The following is a 19,295-nucleotide window of genomic DNA, read 5'->3' as shown; positions in this document are numbered from 1 at the left end:
AGCTGTAACAATGGTACTACACTAATACAAAGTGTCAACAATAAGGGGGTATATGGGAACACTGTATTTTTTTATATGACTCTTTGTGCCAGTTTGAATGTATTATGTCACCCAAAATGGCATTATCTTTGATGCAATCTCATGTGGGCAGACGTATTAGTGTTGATTAGACTGTAATTCTTTGATTTTTTCCATGGAGATGCAACCCACCCAACTGTAGGTGATAACTCTGATTAGATAATTTCCATGGAGGTATGGCCCCGCATATTCAGTGTGGGCCTTGATTACTTTACTAGAGCACTAAATAAGCTCAGACAGAAGGAGTGAGCTTGCTACAGCCAAGAGAGACACTTTGAAAAATGCACAGGAGCTGAGAGAGGAGCTGCAGCTTACAGGGACATTTTGGAGATGGCCTTTGAAAGCAGACTTTTGCTCCAGAGAAGCTAAGAGAGGACAAACACCCCAAGAGCAACTGAGAGTGACATTTTGGAGAGAAGCTAAAGCCTAGAGAGGAACATCCTAGGAGAAAGCCATTTTGAAATGCAACCTGGGAGCAAGCAGATGCCAGCCTCATGCCTTCCCAGCTAATAGAGTTTTCCAGATGCCATTGGCCATCCTTCAGCGAAGGCACCCTATTGCGGATGCCTTACTTGGACATTTTATGGCCTTAAGACTATAACTGTGTAACTAAATAAACCCCCTTTATAAAAGCCAATCCATTTCTGGTATTTTGCATTCTGGCAGCATTAGCAAACCGGAACACTGTTCTTTAAACCTATAACTTTTCTAATTAAAAAAAAAATTTAAGTATAAAAAAATAAAGGAACCATGTAGAATGAACTAAAGGAAAGTATGATAAAAATGTCACATAAATGAGAGAATAACAATTTGGAGACAAAATTATTTTTATAAAATAGAAACTCTGGAGTTGAAAAGTACAATAATTGAAATGAAAAATTCACCAGAGCACAACAGCTAATTTGAGCACAGAATAAAGAATCAGTGAACTTGAAGATATAGCTACTGCAATTAACCACTCTGAAGAACAGAAAGAAAAATGAAATAAAAGAGCATACATACATATGAATAAAGGGAGTCCCAGAAGGGAAGGAGACAAAGTGGACAGAAAGAATATTTCAAGAAATATCGGACTTTCCAAATTTGATGCAAACATTCAATTTCCACCTCTGAGAACCTCAATGAAGTCCACTCCCAGAAGTGGAAATGCTGGGTCTTACGGTAACTATATTTAACTTTAAGAAGAACTTTTTTCCAAAGCAGTTGTACCGTTTTATATTCCCACCAGCAATGTATGAAAGTTGCAATATCTCCATATCCTCATTAACACTGTTATTGCCCTTTTAGAAGTTATTTATTAAAGCCATCCTTCATATATACCCAAGAGAAATCAAAATATATGTTCACACAAAAACTTGCATACAAATGTTGATGGCTGCCCTATTCATAATAGGCAATGAATGGAAACAACCCAAATGCCCATCAACTAATGAATGGTTAAGGACAATGTGGTCTATTCATACAATGGAATATTATTCAGCCATAAAAAAGAATGAAATACTGATACATGCTACAACATGGATGAACCTTGAAAACCATGCGAAGTGAAAAAAGCCATGCATAAAAGACTACATATTGTATGATTCCACATATATGAAATGTCCAGAATAGGCAAATGCAGAGACAGAAAGTAGACTATTTGCCAGGGGCTGGGGGTAATGGGCGAGTGGATAAGGGGTGTGGAGTTTCTTTTTGGAGTGATGAAAATGTTCTGGACTTAGACAGTGGTAATGGTTGCAAAACTTTGCAAACATATTAAAAACTAGGACCTTTTGATGAGATTACTTCAGTTAAGGTGCAATCCACCTCAATCAGGATGGTTCTTAACTGGAGTCCTTTATAAACAAAACAAAATTCAGAGAGAAAGCCACAGATGGAGCAGCCAGAAGCTGAACATCAGTGGAACCCAGAAAAGGAAGGAAAGACCAGGAGAGGCCGCCATGTGCATTGCCATGTGACAAATTAAGGACCAAGGATCTCCAGCAGCCAGCTCTACAATGCCAGTCTTCAGAGAAAATGCATTGCCTTGATTTTGAATTTCTTTTAGCCTCAAAACCATGAGCTAATAAATTCCCATTGTGTAAGCCAACACATTGCATGGTATTTGCTTGAGCATACAAGGAAATGAAAACATACTCCCACTGAGGTCCAAAAGCAGAGCACCCCCAGCCTCCCAGAACCCTTTCCAATAACAATTCTCCCTCCCCCCCACCCCCCAGAGGTGACCACCATCCTGTCTTTGGAGACAATCACTCCCTCAGTTTGTTTAGTTTTTTCTTCCAGAGTTTTACTAACTATATGTACAGCCTTAAACAATATAGGTGAGTTGACTTTACAATTTAGAATCAAGGAAATCGCACTATATAGTCATCTCATGCCTGTTTTCTTTCATTTGACTTTACATTATTGAGATTCAGCCAGGCTGCTGAATCCATTTGATTTTATTGCTATATACAATTTACCACAATCATCTGTCTGCTACTTCATCTATTCTACCAACTTACTTTTCTTTCCAAAACAAAAATAACTTGATTAATTTTTCTGATTACAAAAGTGTTATGTGTTCATGAGAGATATAATTCAAACAAGACAGAAAGATATAAGCAAGAACGCTTAAATCACCAATAATTTCACTCCACCAAAACAAGTAAGGCTTCAGTTAGGGTATATCCTTCCAAAGTTTATACACAGAAGCACACACACATATGCCTGTATTCAAAAAAAAAAATAAAAATAAACAGTGTTCTAGATCCTGTTTCTTTATTTGATAAAATGTATCCATCTTTCCACCCCTTTTCAGTTTACATGTAATTTTTATGCCTTGTTTTGTCATCCATGATAGCTGATCTCACACAGTTTCAGGTGAGGAATGAGGTAGTGGTTTACTCCATCCAGTTACTGGGAAAACTTTTTCCACAGGATTTATAGATTCAGGGAGAGCAGAGAGAAGAACTCAGCAAGGACATTTTGCTACGTTTTAACTTGTAGCAGCAAGTAGGCGAAAGTTGCCAGATTCTCCCTCCTCCCCCAGCTGTTGCTCCCACTGGTCTAAGAATGTTGAATTGTGAGGAGCAGGTTTATCCAATCAGCCAAGGAGATGCTCCGTCCGAGAGGAAGAACCAGCTGGCAAAGAGCAGGAGGAGCACAGGAGAAGCCTCATGTCTTTCGGGAATGCTCTTGAATGTACCGGAACTGTCCCACCCATCCTAGAGGACATGAGCCGAGGCAGGACTGGGTTTAACCAAAAAGGCAACAAACCAATCAAAACAAGAATGAGAATTACTTATCCTCATGTGACCCCCACCTTCCTGAAGGATGCACAGCAGCCCAATAATAGGGGCGGAAAATGTCACCCCTCTTGCCACACCAGTCCTACGTCCATCTGCCCCCTCCAGGCACCCCGGCCACCACCCCTGCAAGCAGGAACTGCTGCTCACTGATTGACCCAAGATGTCTCTTAGGACATAATGGCAGGAACCCATGCTCCACCGTCCCAATGGCCTTTTCCTCTACCCTCTAGCCTGACCCTCGGGGGAGACCAATTACTTTCTTTAAATTCCTGTACATTCTCTTTAGCAACACTGGTAAACTTAGTCAGGCCCACATTGGAGGCTTGACTACAGGTGAGAAGAAGAGAGAGGAGGAGGGCTCATCCAAAAAGGCATGCTCCAATCTGGCTGGGAGTACCCAGGATGATACAGAGCTCCTAAAAGTTCACCAGTTCTCATTCTGCTTTTGCATGTGGCTCCCCTAGAACCCACCAGATGGAAGGTTTGGCAGAACAGGGTTGGGGTAATGGGTCCCTGGCAGTGCCATATCTTTAATCTCTCTTAAAAATAATAAACAGAGGTACCAATTACCCAGGCAGTGCTCCAGCTCATTGAATCCTCACAAAACCCTAGTAAAATAGTACTATTATTATCCCCATTACAAAGAAGAGGAAAGAAGAGGGTCAAGGAAAATCGGGAGAGCCAGCCTCTCTCCTTGTGCCCTGCCTAGAACCCACCTCTGCTTTCTCAAATATTCAAACTAAAAGGATGTCCTCTCTCCTGCCTTCTTGGTTTCTCTCCTCTATGGGATTGTCTGATAAGAATAGAGTTACTCCAGGATTCGCCTCTTAACGAATTTGCCTTAAAACAAACAAACAAACAAACTGCCTTGATCTCCAGCTACCCTCTAGCTCTTACCCCCCTTCTCTCCTCCCCTTCACAGCAAAATCATTCAAAGAATAGTCCCTACTATCTCTACATCCTTACCTCCCCTTCTGTTCTTGAGCATCCAGGCAGGCTTCTGCTACCTCTCTCTTTAGAAACTGCTCTTGCCAAGGTCAGTGTTGGTTTCCATAATGCCACATCCAACTACCCCCCTCCCCTGAGCTCAGTGTGCTTGGCTTCTCAACAAAATCCACAGGGTTGTGAGAACTCTTAAGGTTTGGAGACTGGAGAGTTTCCAACTGTGGCGTTCACACTTCTTTGTCCCCCACAGCCATTCCTCCCCACCCACTCTTGCATGTGACCTTAAATCAACCCCTGTACCTTTTCATCCCTCTCAGAGTCCAGACTGCCAAACAATGGCTGCTAATCCATGAAAACAAACCCCTGTTCCCATTTCTGAAATTAGCTATTCTTAAGCCACCCCATTCCTGCCAAAGTCTAGCTGAGCTCTGACTAACATCTTCCTTCTGACTAACACCTTCCTTCTAAAGCCTCATAAAACATTCCACCCTCCATCCCCAAGTTAGAATGTTCCCTTGGAGCCTCGTGCCTGGCTTTCTGGAATAAAAGATTAAGTGAATGGTGCTCAAGTTGACTTTCTTCCACCTGGGTCTACTGGAGACCATTCCTCCTTCTGGCTTGCCAGACTTAGCAAATCAAATGGGACATACTTATGTTCAAAAATACTATTTTTCTGAAATTTGAATTTCAGTGGGCATCCAGTATTTTATATGGCAGCCTGTTGCAGTTTGCTAATGCTGCCATTATGCAAAATACCAGAAATGGATTGGCTTTTATAAAGGAGAGTTTATTCAGTTACAAATTTATAGTCCTAAGGTTGTAAAAGTATCCAAACTAAGGCATCAACAAGAGGATACCTTCACTGAAGAAAGGCCAATGGCGTCCAGAACACCTCTGTCAGCTGGGAAGACACGTGGTTGGCATCTGCTGTTCCTTTGCTCCCAGGTTGTGTTTCAAAATGGCTTTCTCCAAAATGTCTCTGGGCTTTTGCTTTAGCTCCTCTCCCGGCTCCTATATGTCCTTGCTTCTTTCTCCCAGGGCATTTCTCTCTAAGCATCTGGGAGTCCTCTCTTAGCTTCTCTGGGGCAAACTCTGGGCTTCATCTCTTAGCTTAGCATATCCAAACATCCTTCTGTCCATATCTCTAAGCATCTCTGCAAAAGTCTCTCCAATATGTTCCTCTCAGCTGCTCTGAGCTCCTTCTAAATGTGAGCTCTTTTATAGGACACAAGTGATTTAATTAAGACCCACCCTGAATGGGCAGAGTCCATATCTCCATGCAAATAATTTAATCAAAAGATTAATGTCTGCTCTCACAAGATTGCATTAAAGAATATGGCTTTCGGGGGTAATTAATATATCCAAACCAGCACACAGCCCTTTCCAGCTGTCCACATATACCAATCAACCCCTTTTACCCTATTTCACTGGCAGCTATTTCTGTCTTTTCCTGGCTCTGCTTCTCCCCCTCCCTTCCAAGCAATAGCATGCTCCAGCCTCTGTCCTCATCTCTCTTCCATCTACAGCCTGTCTCTTGATGGTCTGTCCACCCTGTGGCTTTAAATGACAACAATGTGCTATTTCCTCCTAAATTTGTATCTCTAGCTCGGACCTTGCCTGAGAGCTTCCCATGGAGAACCTACTGCCTACTCAGGTATCTAAGAGGCATCCCAAACATCACAAGTATAAAATAGAACTCTTGATTTTCCCACCTGCCTCTCTCCCAGTGTCTTCCTTCTCACAAAAAACACCACCATCCACCCAACCCACCAGCATAGGAAAAAAGTGCTATGAAAATGCAATCCTTTTTATTTTATACACTTCAATATGCTTTGGACTTTTCCCCAATGAACATGCAATATTTTTTAAAAACAACTAAAATTACAACCCAAAGTAGCAGCAGTCTGCTCTCATATCTACATTCTGAGAACCACTGATTCTCATTCATTCAACGAATGTTTTATTCCTTCCTTTTAGGCCAGGCATTTTCTAGGCACCAAGAATATGGTGAAAAGCAAGACTTTAGACAAAGGCTCTATGATTGGAAAATTTACATTGAAGAGGCAGAAACAGAAATGAAGAAGTACACAAACAAACGAACAAGGTAAATGCAAGTACAAAGAAAATTAAGTACAGTGAGTTGATAGGACTACATAGGAAAGGTGGAAGGGATGGTTTAGATGGACCATCAAGCAGGGCTTTAGAAGAGTGACATTTTTATTGAAACCTAATTGATGAGGGGGAGGGGGAAAGGAGGGGGGAGGGGCAGGGGAGAGGAGGGGGAGGGGAGGGAGAAAGGAGGGGAGGGAGGGGAGAGGGGAGGGGAGGGGGCAGGGAGGGGGGAATGAGGGGGAGGGGGAGGGGGAAAGGAGGGAGGAGGGGAGGGGAGGGGGCGGGGAGGAGCTGCTGCCAACTATACAAAATCTGGGGAAGAACCTTCAAAGCAGAGAGAGCAGAAAGTACAAAGGCTCTGGGGTCTGGGGCAGGAGCAAACTTGGCACTTGTGAAGGCAGACAGAAAAATGGGCCCACACTAAAGAGTGAAAAGTGATGGCAGGAAATGAGGGAAGGGCAGTGAACAGGGGCCACCACAGAGGGCCTCATGGGCCTAAGGAGTTTATGTTTTATCCTAAGAGTGAAGGGACAGCACTGGAAGGCTCTGAGCAGGAAAGTGCCACTGATAATAGGCTATGCTTTTAAAATACCACTCTCTTGCTTTCCCACTAAAAGGACACAAGGCCCATGAGTGACCGCCGCTGACCCCTGTGGAGCAAAAGAATTGCCTGAGCAACCCACAGAATATTAAGAAATCATAAATCATGGTTGTTTTATGTCCCTACATTTTGTACAGCTTTGTGAAAGCACCAAAAGATAACTGATTTATTTCCATTTTGTGATTCCATAAAAGTTCAACCCGTTTTTCTCTGGGGTTGGGAAGGGTAAGGAGCTAAGGACCATCAATGTAGGAGAAAAATCTTAGTGACCAATGAAGCCATGTACTCAAAGGGAAGTTGGGCACATAACATTGAATTGGTAAACATCCAAGTGATATATAACCTTAAAAATGATGTATTTTCCAATTCTGACATGTATAAAAGTAGTCCAGAGCAGGAGAACTTTACACAAGTGTGGGGTGTGGCCTCTATACACCTCTTGCACCCAAATTTTGGTCTTTAACATGAGGAACCAGGACTCTTGGAAGACAATAGATCCCATAACATCGGGCAGGAGAAAAGTCAAGATGGCTCTGGAATATTCTGTGGTTGCCAGAAAACAACTTTCAAGGGGGCCAGAGGAAGGACTAAAATGACAAAGGAATAAAATTAGAACAAATATCAACGTCAAATGGTGACAATTTAAGTGTCAAATATAATACACAGTTATTCACCTTACAAGTTAACTCTGCAAAAGGCCACAGTTTCCTTATATAAAAGAGAAGTTAAAATTAAAACAGGAGGTATAAAATCAATAATGAATCAATAAAAGCAGCATATAAAATGAATCATCAATTATAATCAACAAAGAATGAAATAAATCCTATTACAGAAACCTTTCTTTATCTATTTTAATAGAAGGGTATGAATACAAAGCCAGGTTTCTTGTTAATTCTATAACATCTGCCACTTCACAAAGAGAAGCATACATGATCTGATCTAGCAGGAAAGAGTGAATGAAGACTTGTAAGCAAGTCAAAACAGTCCTGCACAAAATAGAAACTGCACTAGGAAAAGAGAAACTTAATCAGTACCTATGGTCATATATAATAACCAGGCAGTCGGAAGATTCAACAGCTGAAAAGCACAAGCAGTCAGACAAAATAACCAACTAAAAAAAGGCGCAAGAGCTCAGTAGCTATGAATGTCAGTATTACGTCATACAGCAACTATTAAAAAAGCTGAAAAAGAGTTCATACTTCAATTAGAGATATGAATGAAGCAGATCTGGTTAGGACTAAGGCAAATCAAGCCAAAGGGTAAAGGACAATATTGACTTTGTTTTAAAACTTCAACTTCTGTGTGACCAAGGGAAGAGATGTTTATTTGGTGCAAGATTTATGTTTTCTGCAGCACACTGAATAATTTAACTTGTACGGTCAGTTTATTAAAACCCCATAATTACATGGAACTGTGACTAGGAAGTGAGATCTGGTAGGTTTGTATAGGTTCGTGTGAAATCCTGATACATCCCAAAGTAATTTGGGCAGAGAATATAAACATATTTGCAGGGGCCCCCTGAAGAACTGGGGGAAAATGCAGAAATGTTGGACTTCCCCTCCTGGGTTATTACTGATATTCTCACAAGCATTGAGGATTACCAGTTTAGGAGGCCGAGCCCTTGACCTTGGGGCTTGCCCTTATGAAGTTTCTAAGAGTCTCCTCCAGAGAACCTCTTTGTTGCTCAGATGTGGCCTCTCTAAGCCCACGTGGCACGTGAACTCACTGCCCTCCCCACTACATGGGACATGACTCCCAGAGATGCAAAACTCCCTGGCAACGCGGGACATGACCCCTGGGGATGAGCCTACACCCAGAATCATGGGATTGAGAAAGCCTTCCTGACCAAAAGGGAGGAGAGAAATTAAACAAAATAAAGTTTCAGTGGCTGAGAAATTTCAAATAGATTCGAGAGGTCACTCCGGAGGGCATTCTTATGCGCTATATAGACAACCCTTTTTAGTTTTTAATGTATTGGAATAGCTAGAGGAAAATACCTGAAACTGTCGAACTGTAACCCAGAAGCCTTCATTCTTGAAGACGACTGCATAACTATATAACTTACATGGTGTGACTGTGTGATTGGGAAAACCTCAGGGCTCACACTCCTTTTACGCAGTGTATGGACTGATGAGTAGAAAAATGGGGACAAAAACTGAATGAAAAATAGGATGGGATGGGGGGATGGAATGTTTTAGGTGTTCTTTCTTTACTTTTATTTTTATTTGTTTTGGAGTAAGGAAAATGTTCAAACATTGATTCTGGTGATGAATGCACAACTATATGATGGTAACCGTAAACAGTTGATTGTGCATTGTAGATGATTGTAGGGTATGTGAATATACCTCAATAAAACTGTATTAAAAAAAGAACCAATAAAAGTAAAAAGGGGAATACTTCTCCGGGAGCATGAAAAAACCACACACACACACAAAAGGTGCAATAATGTTTTCCAAGAACTAGCAGATTAGAAACTACCTGTGCAGACTCACTCCCTCATCCCCAGAGGAATGAAACTTCTAGATGACCCTACTAGTTCAACTGAGTAAGACTGAGGGAGGAAACAAATGAGTTTCCAAATATATCAAGAAACAAGGTCACTGTAACATTAGATGGTGCCAGCCAAGCAAAACTGAGACTCCCTCCTTGCCAAGAAAAGACTTCAAGTCTCAGAAATAAATAAATAAATAACTCTCTAAGAGCCTCATGGCATAACAACTAAAACTTTGTGATAAAACAGGGTTCAACCTAAAGACACGCACATTGGAGTTGCTTTGGAATGAACGACCAGTTCGCACTGGCCAACCAAGAATCAATCCATGGATAACCCAGTTCCTACTACCCTGGTTGGCCTGAGACAGTTATTTCTTTTTCTCTTAGATTTTGCAAGAATCCTAAAACCCTAAGAAAGTGCAAAAGTAGCAGTGAAATTACTTCCACCCTAGGAAAACAACAGTGGGAAGGAGTAAGAGTAACAAAGAGAACAAAGGTATATAAGTTCATATCCACAATACCTGGGTTTTTATAACCAGTCTTAGTGTAAGTGAACTGAAGAAATTTGTAATCATTGTAAATTTGTGTGTATATTTAAAACAGTATAGGAATCAGATGTATTCGATTTATGGACTTAAAGGCACAGAAGAGTTTGATTAAATATACATATGCAATCGATGTTTAAATGGAAGAATCTGTTACATTTGTAAGTTCTGATTTTTATGTTTTGTAAATGGGGTGTAACCATTTTGAAGAAAATTGCCTGTTAGATATCTTTTAAACTGTTAACTGCGCAATAAATAAATTAATGAATTAGGTGTCACACAAAGTTTACATGGGGAGAATGCTTTTCCCTGGGAAATCACCCAGCTCTCAAAGCCTTACTGACAAAAAGAGAGGGGTTCACTTTCTTTAGTCTCCCTCAGCTGGCTGGGCATGACCTAAATTACATGAGCAGAACAGATGCAGTCAGTCAGAAGATTTTTGTCCCTAAATCAGGAATTTAAACCCCTAAAGGCTGGGATAGGAAAGGTCTTCAAAAACAAACAACCGAAGAAAAACACTAACACAATGAAAGGAAAAACCAGAGAGATAATAAAATTATTAATTTGCCTCCCTCAGAATGTAAATAGTCTGTGGGACAAGACTTCCAAGTAAATTTAAGTCAGGCAAAAGTTTAGGGGAAGATATTTGGAACCTATAAAACAGAAAGAATCAGTGAGCATAAAAATAAAGAACTACAAATCAACAAGGAAACAAAAATCCAATGAACACAGGAAGGGATGTAAACAGAAGGAGAAATACAAACATCCAACAGAAGCCACCGCCTTGCTGGGGACTGGTTTTGGTTTTCCTTTCCCCAACAGTGAAATGCCTTTATATCCAACAGACTGACCCAAAATGAGGTTACTGTTCTTAAGCCATAGCAAAGGTAGAGAGGTGTGTCCTCACACACTGCTGAGGGCGAGTCCCTTGGGGTGCTGAGAAAGGCAGTTTGGCCCCCACTTTCCCCTCCCTAAATGTCTACACTTGACAAGCAGTTGGAGGGACCTACTCACACATGGGCAGAGGAAGCAGCTCAAGCATGCACAGCTACTTTGCTTGGGAGGATGACAGTAAAATCTGGAACCACCAGGGCTGTTATCCATCCTTGGAGGATCACGCAGCTGCAGAGGGATGAGGCAGAGCTCCAAGGCTATCTCCAAGAGAGACTTGGAGTGAGGATTGCACCTTGCAGGGCAGCACCTAAACTTTCCCAACTGCACTGCCATGCCCTGGGGCCTGCCTTTAGTGGACACGTAGGTAAATGCAGGACACAGGGCTGGCAGGGGGCACCGCTGGGGTGGGAGCAGAGGCCCAGTCAGCATCAGCACCTGATAGACATGACCCACCTGCCCAGTGCCTCCGCACAGGATGCAGGGATTCCATGGGGGTGAGCAGGGATGCCACATCGAGCAGATGTGGCCAACAGCCCCTCAAGCTTATCTGTCACGGCAGAGTGTTCTGTAAGGAGCATGGGTTCAAATGTCAGGGGGCTGCCGGTAAAGAAGGCACCCATCCCAAGGTGGGCTGTGAATGCAGGAAACCTTCCAACCTTGAACCCACAGGGAGGGACAAGCTGGAAACCCAGGGGCGCTGACCCTAGAGCAGTACTTTCCAAACAGGACAACTAACCTCCACTTCGAGGGGGCATTTGGCAATGCCTGGGGACATTTTTAGTTGCCACAACTGGACATGTTGGCTGAGCCTGTGGTGGAGATTAGCAGGAACCTTCAGCTAAGGCAGTGAATGTTTCCTGGGATGCTGGGGGGCTATGGTGCAGGGGTGTGATAAAACGGTCCCATGTTTGACATCTAGACGTAAACCATGCTCCCTGGGCACCATGGTTTTGAAAGTGAACAGATCAGGGAGGGAAGAGGTGAGCAGACCAGCCCCCCATGATGCAAAAGTATCCGTCCCTAACTGCCAATAGTGTTTGGTTGAGAAATCCTGCTACACGGTGATACTGCTCAGAGACCGTCCCCGAGGAGCAGGCTTGGTGCGGGGCCTGGGACAGGGCAGACCTTGGTTCCCCTTGGGCCTACCCATCAAAGAGGCACAATTCTTCAAGGTCCCTGACCCCTAACTTCCCATAAGGATTGTCCACGCCATCAGACCCACAGAGGGGCTGGAAAGATACCTAGCTCACACGGCCAGCCAGAGCAGGACTTGAACCCAGGCATCCCGGCTCCCTCCAGCTCCCCAGTCCTAGCACATCAGGTCTTGTGTCCTTGCCCCTAAGACCCTCATACAAATTGGCACTGACCTTAAAGCATAGAAGCAGGGCAGTTCTTGACTGTGCACTGGGTGGGCTGAGATTCTGGAAACCCATCATCTTTTCTGGTGCTCACTAATTGGCCACAAGCCTTAGCGCCTCTGGGCTTTAGCTCCTCCACTTCACAGGTATCCTACTAGGGAGCAGGGAAGCTCTGGAGCCACAAGGCCTGGGTTTGAATCCCAGCTCCCCCTCTGCCTAGCTGGGTGACCTTGGAAAACTTACTTATTTTCTGCATGACCCTTGCTTCATCTGTAAAATGGAGATAATATTACCCACTTCACAGGGATGTGAGGATTAAATGGATGCTGCATTTGTATCAAAGGCACCCTGCCCTGTCCCCACTCCCAGTGCAGCCTCCTCAATGCTCCAAAGTTTCAGAACAGTGGTTCTCAAACTAGAGCGTGCATCAGAACACCTGGAGGATTTGTTAAAAAACTAGGCTTGCTGGACCACCCCCTCCCACATGCACACTCCTCTCCAGAATTTCACACACACACACACACACACACACACACACACACCCTCCAGAATTTCTGGTTCAGGTCTGAGGTGGGGATGGAGAATCTGCATTTCTAATCCGGTCTCAGGTGATCCAGATGCTGCTGGCCCCTGATCACACTTTGAGAACTGCTGGTTTAGCAGAATTCTAAACGGGGTCTGATTTAAAGAGACTTGCCCCACCAGCTCTCCAGGTTGGAGGGATGTGCGGGACCCCAAGAAAGACTCCCTACTTGGCATCCCAGTAGGTTTTCTCTGAGTCCCCTCAGGACAGGTTGGCTGAACTGTGGTGAAGATTAGCAGGAACTGCCAGTTAAGGCACTGAATGTTCCCTGGGGTGCTGGGGAGCTATGGGAGGTTGTAGTGCAGGGGTGGGATGAAGCGGTCCCATGTATGACATCTAGAAGTAAACCATGCTCCCTGGGCGCTCTGGTTTTGAAATTGAAAAGATCAGGGAGGGAAGAGGGGAGCAGGCCAGTGAAGTCCAAGCTCTCGAGGTGTGGGAGAGCGAGCTTCAGAGCTACCTAAAGAGCAGGGTTGTCCTGCTCCCCCATCTAAGGGCCCCCTAGGAATTTCAGTGCTCACCTGGCCGGGGAAAGGCCCGGAGTGCGCCAAGCCCAGGCACAACCCCACACTTTCCCCACCACCTCCCGGCGGCGCCGCTCCCCAACCCCAGCCCTCCACGCGCCCACAGCCGGCCAACGACCCCCGCCTCATCGTTTCCGGCTTCCCCGGGCAGCCCTCGGCGTCGCTCCGCCCCGGCTCTGACGCCTCTGGGGGCCGTCCCCACCAAGGTCCCTCCCCATGACCCCGGCGCCCGCGCGCATCCCCTCTAGGAGGCGGCCACGAGGGCGCCCTCCGCGGGTCCCAGCGGACGGGCCGCGCTCACCAGAATCCACTTCCAATCCGCGATAGGCCGACCCTCTGGGCCCAGCAGCAGCCGCGACCTGGGATCTGGCGGGGAGCGGCCCGGGGAAGGGCAGAGACGGGGACCCGCGCGGAGGCCGGACGGCCCGCCCTTACCGGCCTCGGCTCTGCGCCGACAGGAGGGACTCGCGGGCTCTCGGAGGAAACAGGAAGGGGTCGGGTACAGCCCACTTACTCCCCACCCTCCTCAACCCGGAGAACAGTTCTCCAAGCTTGGCGCCTGGGAGTCGGGGCCAGAGGGGGCGGAGCAGAGCCTTGGCGGGAAGCTGCCGCCCCCTTGGTTCTGCTGTTTCGCTGCGCGCTGTAGGGAGCGCGGGTGCTGCGCCCAGTACTGAGTCCACTGCCCAAGGCGGAGACCGTTAGGAGTGGGACGTCCCCGGGAGCAGGCGGGGTCAGGCAACCGCTGTGTTAGGCTGGATCATTAACACCTAGAATGAATTGGAATGGTGAGTCCCAAAGCCGGGACTGGGGGGGGGGGTGTCCTCCAAAAGGCCCGGGGCGCTCGGACACCGCACTCTTGGCAGAAGAGCCTTTGTAGGTGGTGATAGCTGGGGGGCGCGTTTCATCTCCAGGCCTGATTTAACCCGGCTGTCACTCAGTAAGCGAATGTTTAATGAGCGCGCGCTAAGCGCCTTCTCAACATTGTTTCATCGAATGCTCTTCTTATGTCTGTTTTACAATATGGGAAACTAATAGTTTCTGAAATACAAAGAGGAAAGGGGGCAGCTTCAACCATCTTCTACAATTCATTATTCTTTATTGCACCTATACAACCTACACACACACACACACACACCTTTTTTCCTGGAGTAATTTTAAAGTACATCCCTGCAGACATATAACTTCACCTTTATATAACTCAGTATGTTTAATCAATAAGGTTTTGTACCACCATTGTCACACCTAACATAGTTAACTATTCTTTCAAATCATCAGTTACCCAGTTGGTTCAATTTGCCTTGATTGACTCAAATCTTTTGAAGTTGTGTTCCAAGTGTCTAGAGACAAATAGGAGTCGAGTTTGCAGACTGTAGCATTTTACTCAGGACACCAAAGTTTTGCTGCAGCAGAGAAAGCCAGATCACTTGCAAGAACAAAAGTAGCTTCAAGTTTCTAGGAATGGCAAGTGATTATAAACATAGAAAAAAAGTTAGCTTGAGTCCTACTGATTGGACTGGGGGTTTGTCCATCTTATAGGGGCAGGTTTAGGGCAGGTGGACTTTATTTTGTATCACATCATACCTAAGGAACCAGGCACTTGATTGGCTACCTGGGTCATTTCTAGGGGATTTCAAATTCCAAAAGAATCAAGAGGAAACTGAAGAGGGAGCTCAAAGAGGAAGTAGGGCACAGTTCGGGGTTTTTTGGCTCTGAGGGGTCCCTAGGGCTTTCTCTATATAATTTTATCAATTTTCTCCCTTTTGGTCATGCCCTCAGTTATGAGGGCATGACCAAAAATGTTATTAATCTCTCATTCAGCACTAGAAGTTGTCGATTTCACAGGTTAGCCGAAGTTTGAGATTTTCATGGTCCCATTCACACCAGTTTTGTATCCTCAGTTGTATCAATTATCAAGTTAGTGGCTGCATTGTAGCATTTAAGAGGAGAGAAAGCAGACAAGGAATGAGGGATATTATGAATATGATTAAGAGGATAATAAGTACCCCTATTAGGACGTCTCTGAGCCAAGATCCCCGTGACCCTAGAAACCAAAAAGAAAATGAGACCAATCAGATTCAGATGTGTAAGCTGATTATGGGTGCTACTCTAGCATAGTCTTCTGCCACCACTCCCTCTTGGTAAACTTCCTCTTGACTCTCATTTACAATTGCACAGTACTGGGTACCTACTAGTTTACCCCCCTTGGGAGGACAATATAGTCTGATGCTAATCAATTTTGTAGAATCATTTTGTGGATTTCTAGCACTTCAAGAGCTAGTGAGCTGATGGCCTGCCCAAAGTGGGAGACAGATTTCTCATTCTAAAGTTACCTTTTCTAATATCATCTGTAATCTTATAGTGTATTTTCCAACACAGGAGATACCATACCTGCTCCAATGACAAGAGGAACAAATAAAGAACAGAACATCCATTAGCCTGGGTTAATGGGTCTTTCCATGATCCTTTTAGAGCTGTCTCTAGACTGGCAGTAGTCTCTTCATGAATTTCTATAATAAAGGGAGAGGTCATAAGGGTCCTCGTGTTTCTAATTTTCCCTTTTAGAAGCTTATCATAAATAGCCATTTGAAGGACAGCATAAGCTATATAACAGGAACCTACCCAATTTACAGGTAACAGTTTGTATACCTTGTGTCTACATACAAAATAATGTTTTTAAAGAGCTTAATAAGGGTATTTATTGCCCTAAAGGAATAGGATATTGGCTTGTAGAGCTAATTGGGTATAAACTCCAAAAGTGGAATCATAACCATCATCATCATCTTCATTATTATCTTTTTCCCATTTAACCACCAATTTCCTTTGCCTGACCTTTCAGCCCACCAGAAATTTGTGCTGTCCATGGAATAAGTTCTTACGTTATAAAAACCTTGGGTGCTTGGAGAAAAATGATATCTCTAAAAGGGATCTGACTCCTACAGTGTACTCCTTGGTTCATAAAAGTAAAAGAATCTTCCCATATAGAAACTGAATACTTACTCTGCCCTACAGGGTGGTCATTTTTATCTATCTGGTTTCCAGCAAAAACACCACATACCTTGGATCACAGAGGCCACTTTGTGATCCCATATTCAGGGGCTTTTAAGGCACAGACTGAAAAAGGAAATCTGAATGAGTATCAGATGTTTCCTGTCAGGTCCAGGTCTACAAATGTCAGTAGGATGGTTGTTAGAAGAATACCTTTTGGGGACTAACTGGGGGATGGGCAGAGACCCAGCACTTACTCTGATAGGTTTCATCTGCTATATGGTGTGCTAAAAGAACAAAGGAATTATGTTCAAGGTAGGAGAACATAGGGCAGAAATAGGGTAAAGAGGAGACAAATGAAAATCATGGTGAAGGTAGGGTATTATTGGTGATGGAGATTGGGCATTGTAAGGGGTATAGGTTGAATAAGAGAATGTTTAGGCACATGTTAAAAATGAAGAGACAGAAAAATTTAAGGAATTTCAGGCATCCCTTGATCCATGATCTTGGGCATCAACTACCTGTTCCAACACCTTGAGCAGAAGCTGTCTACATCAGATGCTGTTGGCTTCTGGAATTCTTGTGTCAATTTAAGCTTGAGATCCAAAGTGGGAGTATCTCCCAAGGGCTTGGAGCTAGTATTATTGTGACATGTGGACCGAGGGGTCACTTCCCTGTAGTTTAACTGCCATAGCGGTGGTCAGTAAGACTTGATAAGGTCTTTTCCATCTAGGTTCTTAAGCAGTCTTTCATTGATGTCTCCGAGTTGAAGGTGATATAGAGTCTACTGTAGAGGAATGGTGGGAAAGGCAGCCTAGATATATGAGTGATGGAACTGGGTATATGTGATTAGTCCCTTACAATAATTAGAAGTTGCACATATTTCAACCTATTGCTAAAGGTTGGAGTCCAGTGAAGTAGAAGAAATAATAAGCCTCATGGATCTTCCCATTATGACTTCATAGGGGGTTAGCAAGTGTTTTCCCAATGAGCTAGATCTTATGGCCATCAAGGCTAAGGGAAGAACATTAGGACAAAGCAGGGAGGGATTCAGACAATGTAGCTAATTTAAGTTTTAAGATACCATTTTTTATTTCCCTTGGCTGACAATTGAGGATGGTAGGGACAGTGAAGCTTTTGATTGGTGGGTAAGACCTTGCAAAATTCCTTGATTACAGTTCTAGTAAACTGGGAACCTCTATCACTTGAGAGAATACCAGGAGTTCCCCAAGTGGAAAAAACAAAGTCTAATCATTTCTTAGCTACTGTAAAGACAGTAGCCTTGTGATAAGGAAAAAGCCTTTATCCATCCAGAAATAGACATAAGATAACAAGGACATTTTATTGTTTTGCCAGGGTTGTGTTAATTGGCAGGTGAACATAATTTATATAACCCCTTGTTTCTTGTTTTTTACTATCTCATTGCAAGTATGTTCAGAGAAGCAGAGTAAAGGAATGTAAACAACAAGAAAATTTGGTTGTTTTTGTGGCATATAATATTTTTTTAAGAAAAACTAATATGACTGATAACACTATATTGTTTCCTAATATCATGCAGATCAGTACCAGGACATATTATCCACAATGAGAACACTGTCAAATCTCTAGGAATTTTATATAATCTCTAAATATGTATATGAGTAACATTTTGTGCATACAAATTTAACCAACAGAAGGTTAGAAAAGAACTTTTAATTTGATACCACTTCCATACAACTCATAACATATCAAATGAACCTGACTATTTCTAACATCACTCCTTTTGTAAGGTAAAAGAACAAATCCTTTGCAATATTTCAGGGGCCCTCTGGAAAATCCCAAAGATGGTTTGAAATTTAAAAAGAGATATTCTTCAGGGATTTGATTTTGAGAGGGCAAAATGTCAAAAGTCATCAGGGGGTTTGAATACTTGGTTAAATAGTATCATTGGTCACTGATAAACAATAGCTGGTTACATACTTACGCAAAGTGACAAAAAATCTTTAAATATAGGAGGAAACCTTGTTTTTTAAAAAAGAAACAAAAACAAAGTTCTTTAAAAGTGATTACAAAGGATGATGAGGTCAATATAAATATCAATGAGGATATTAATCTGATATGACAGAATCTTTGCCTTCTAGGCAGATTACTCAGATGGTTTAGCAAAACCTTCTGTGACCTCCCCTAAAAGCAGCCCAATAATCCAAGAAAATTTCATTATTTTAATAGAGAGAAAACCAAATTATAGTTTTGTATAAATATACTGTTTGATATGAAAGCTCTTTAAAAAATCTTATAAATAAGCCTATCAAATCTTAATCAGAGAGAACTTAAGATGGCGGCTAGATGAGACAGGGCAAAAAAACACCTCCATGAAAAATGCTAGATAAAAGCCAGAAAGTGACCCAGAACACCAGTTCCAGCTATGCACCAGCTGGACAAGGTCTGCTAAATCCACAGGGACCGTGCACTTGGTGAAACTGGGAGTCTGTGTTCTGAAACAAGTTAGCGAGCCTGCTGAATGTCTGGCGGCCATGCTACGGTGTGGGGAAACTGTGGGTTGGCATTTGGAGGTGGACTAGTTCTTTTTAAAAATAAAAAACCCAAAAGCAGCTGCAGATATGACAGCTAGATCCACACAGTGAAGCGCGGCAGTAACGGGCTGTGCGAACGCCTCAATATCTGGCATGGAAGATAGCCTTTCATGCACCCACTGCTAATTGTCTTGGAGTGAGAAAGGTAGAGGTTAGCCAAAAGGGGGAAAAAAACCATGTTCCTTGCAGCCATCTTCATGGCAGGCTGGGAACGCTCTTGCCTGGCACAGGCTCCACAGCCCAGAGACACGCAAAGGGACCCTGTATGACAGAAAGTGTTTCCAGCAACACAAGCACATGCCACAATATCGGGC

At 43.6% G+C, this 19,295-nt stretch overlaps 1 protein-coding gene across 6 annotated transcripts in view; it reads right to left on the bottom strand.

Moving 5' to 3' along the window:
- Positions 1 to 14,099, bottom strand: part of SLC41A3 (solute carrier family 41 member 3) — a 124,597-nt gene extending 110,498 nt beyond the window's left edge. Inside the window, exons 1-2 of one of the 6 annotated variants that reach the window (XM_037803559.1) lie at positions 12,326 to 12,430; positions 11,079 to 11,215 (exon numbers count right to left, since the gene is read on the bottom strand). The gene's annotated coding sequence lies outside the window, so the exon portion shown is untranslated. Of the gene's footprint in view, positions 1 to 11,078; positions 11,216 to 12,325; positions 12,431 to 13,420; positions 13,470 to 13,724 lie in introns of those variants that run through there. The other 5 variants (XM_037803558.1, XM_037803564.1, XM_037803556.1 and 2 more) reach the window with 5 other exon arrangements.
- Between the last annotated feature and the right edge of the window lie 5,196 nt (positions 14,100 to 19,295).

Source organism: Choloepus didactylus, chromosome 1 (genome assembly GCF_015220235.1).
Source record: "Choloepus didactylus isolate mChoDid1 chromosome 1, mChoDid1.pri, whole genome shotgun sequence".
Lineage (NCBI taxonomy): Eukaryota > Metazoa > Chordata > Mammalia > Pilosa > Megalonychidae > Choloepus > Choloepus didactylus.
This window is presented reverse-complemented; position numbering and strand designations above follow the sequence as displayed.